Below are 3,900 nucleotides of genomic sequence, written 5' to 3' on the forward strand. Positions count from 1 at the left end.
GGAAGGTAGGGAAGAAAGAACAGAGAAAAGATGGTAAGATCAATCAATTGTAGGTCTCACTGGGATCAGTTGTTGGACTTGGGGAGCCGGAGGGAATGAGCGGGACAACTAGAAGGAGTGATCATAGTCTAGGATGCTTGAAATTGAGATTATGGAAGCAGAACAGGCTACATGATGTGTGGGCCCAATGCAAAATGAAGACGTGAGGCACCCTTGTTCAAAACTCAGGAAAAAGCTTCTTCCTTTGCTTCCAGTGATCTCTCTTGACTTGTCATGGTCTTTCTATTTGCTACTTAATGTCTAAGTAAAGAAAATATTTTCATTTTAATTATATGCATGAATTTTACCATTCATCTTTATATTGTGTAATCCCGATTTTAAATGCAGATATCATAGTATTTAACTCGCATGTGAAATAAGCAAAATTACAGCGTATGCGGGTTATGGCTTGTCCCCAGAGGGTGCCTTGAGCTGCACAAAAGAGACAAACACAAGAAAGGCTGAGGAAGTTCGTAAGGAGGAGAGAGTATCCCTCAGACCCCTGCTCCAAATTGAGAGCCAGACTAGGGCGCGCTCCCACTGGCACGCTGACACACTCGGGGTGAGCGCAGCCCCCTCTCGGCGTCCCGCCTTCTATCCCGGGGAGCAGATCAGCCCACGCGGGGTACGCGCGAGGGCGCTCAGGGCTGCGCGCTATTGGGTTGCATCTCCAGCCGCGGCTGACTGCGGTGCCACGCTCTGGCCCGGCGCAGTCTGGAGAAGTCAGGCCAGGTGTCTCTCCTTCCCAAGGGTCCGCTGTCCAAATCAGGACAGACAGGCAACCCCCGACCGTATTGCCAGGTCCGCGCTGGTCGCGCTCTGCCCCTGGACGTGGCTGGGTGAGACACCCTGCGCTGCCAGTCCGGGAAAGGGATGGCCACCACCATACCCCGACCCTCACCCTCCCCCTGACCGCGCCCGGCACCCTGCTGGGGACAGAAAGTGGCAGCATCGCGAGGCGGGGCCCGGGACACCGGGAGGCTAGGAAGCCATCCTCGGGAGGCAGCAGGACAGGGCTTTTGGCCCCTGTCGCATGCTCTAGTGTCCTATGAGACTTCAGCTCTAAAACTTAAATTCAAAAATAAAATTAAGGATGTCAAGGCAATGACAGCGGAGCATCAAACGAAATGCTAAGCCCTTATGAACATGGGGCCGTGTGCCATTGCACTGGCCACACACCCATGAAGCTGCCTCCCCCCACTCCCTGTAAATAAGGATCGCAAGTATTGGAAGTAACATCTAGATTAGTGCTGTCCGATAGAAGTAAAATATGAGCCAGGCATGAAAACCACGTATGTCATTTTAAATTTTCTGATAAAAAGAAAAAGTAAAAAGAAACAAGTAAAATTAATTTTAACAATATATTTTAACTTAACATCTAAAATATTATCATTTCGACATGTTATCGGTATTAACAACTATGGAAACATTTTACCTTTTTTTCTACTAAGACTTCAAAATCCAGCATGTATTTTACACTTACCGCACATCTCATTTTAATTCAATGGATGCACGTGGCTAGTGGCTAATGTAGTGGACAGGGCTGATGTAGAGAATGAAAAAGGAAGTGAGCGGCTGGAGTACTGTTTGTGCTGTTGCCACTTGGTGGCTTAACATTGGTGATTAAAACAGAAATACCTACCAACATCTGTCGATCACATCATATGAACGAGCAATTTAGCACCTGAATTTCTGTGAATGATTTTGATGACTATTGTGCTGCTATTTTAACATTAATTGTTACTAAATTTAAAATCTTCCTTTATGTATTGTAACAGTGTCATCCAGACATTCATTAAATAGTGGTTCTAATGCTAATGATGAAAAACAGCCATAAATCAATAAACAGAAGGGTAAGTTAGATGTGTCAATTGCCATGAGGGAGGCCAAGTAACCAACCTCATGCTCCATGTTGTTAATTTAAAGAATGAACACCTTGGGAAATATTGGAAAATTCTGAGAAATAAAAACCAACAATCAAGCAGATACACGAGGTTTGTAAAAATGGTTACATAACCAAGCAGGAAGAAAGAAAAACAAACAAACAAAAAACCTGTTCACATGGCTTCAAGATCCATGCCAGAATAATGTGCACCTGAGCTTCCCTGGTTGTACACGTAAACACTCTGAGAACACAAAGCCCTGTTTCTTATATGTTCCTATGCAAGAAATTGAATGCTTCTAGAATGCAGCCATTAGGGACATTTCCGTTTTTACAAGTCTTTCCCTTCCAGGAGTTACTTTACTGACGGACTACACTGCCATGTAGTGGTAAAAGGGGGAACTACGGGCCACTTAAAAAGTTTTTAATGCCTAGTGTTTGATATATCAAAAGAATAAATGCAACAAAAAATAAACTCCTACAAACCCACCATCCAACTTAAGAACTAGAACGTTACCTGTTGGTGCACCCACGTGCATGCCTCTTTCCAATCTTACCCTGCTGCCTTACCAGAGGTAATACTAGCTTGAATTTTATGTTGGCATCATTTTTCTAATTTTCAAAATAATGTTCTTTATTCATAATAAGCAAAAACTAGAAACTGCATATGCTCATTACTCACTGAACTAACACCATCTCTTGATTTTTAAAAATATGTAGTTTTATTATATGCGTATGCAAATCTAAACAAAAGATTGTTTGGCATACTTATTTGAGCTTTATAAAAGTGGTCTCATAACTTTATGTAGTTTCCCACAACTTGTCTTTTTCATACATTATATTTGACCAGGTTATGTATGGAGCTGTAGTTCATTCACTGCATGAATAGCTACTTATTCATCCATTCTCCTATCAATAGACATTTAGTAAGCCCCAACTTTTTGCTATTTTAACAGTATTGCAATTAATATTTTATGCGTGTGCAAGTTCTCTGTGATATATGTAGTTCAATTTTACAAAATATTGTCTAAATATCTTTCAAAGTTGTACCAATTTACAGTCCATCTGTGATGTATAAAAGGTCCCACTGATCTCATCTCCACCAGCACTTGGTGTTACTAAATTTTTTAATTTTTGCCGGAAGAGCTAGCGGAAAGTGGTATCTTGTTCCATTGATATATATTTATCTGATTGATTGTCAATGAGGTTGCATGTATTCTAATTTTTGTTGGCAATTTATTTTTCCTATTTTGTAAAGTGTCTATTAATGTCTTTTGCTCATTTTTCTACTAGTTTGTCCTTTTTTATTTTAAGATCAAGATTTGGATCTTCATATTTTTTCTCAGTTATATATGTCACAAATATCTTCTCCCACTTTCTGTATTTAGCAAACTTGCTGGACTCTCTTATTAATTCTGTAAATTCTTTGGGGGTTTTTTATGTATGCAATTATATTAGCTGCAAATAATGACAGTATTGTTTCCTTCTTCCTCCTTATATCTGTCTTTGTCTCATCGAACAGAAGGGATAATAGACATCGTTGTCTTGTTCTGTTCTTAAAGGAGCAACGTTTTTAATGATTCACCATTAAGAATGGTGACTACTGTACAGCTTTCTTTTAAAAAGATAACTTTTTAACATTAAAAAGTTTTGTTAAATCCCTGCTTTTATCATGAAAGAATGATGACTTTTTCTGAATGCCTTTTCTACATCTATTGAGATAACCATATAACTTCTTTAACCCATTAAAATGAATAATTAAAGTTATGGTGTTTTAATGTTAAATCTTCCTAATATTCTTGGGATAAATGCAGCTTAGTCATAATGAATTGTCTTTATTATACACTGTTGGATTTGATTTGCTAGTATGCTCATAATATTTTCATCTATGTTCTTGAGGGATTCTGGTTTGTTATTTTCTTTCTCATACAGTCCTTGATAGATGTTATTTCAAGGTTATACTAACTTCATATAATGAA

The sequence above is a fragment of the Pteropus vampyrus genome, unplaced genomic scaffold (genome assembly GCF_000151845.1).
Source record: "Pteropus vampyrus isolate Shadow unplaced genomic scaffold, Pvam_2.0 Scaffold15, whole genome shotgun sequence".
Classification (NCBI taxonomy): domain Eukaryota; kingdom Metazoa; phylum Chordata; class Mammalia; order Chiroptera; family Pteropodidae; genus Pteropus; species Pteropus vampyrus.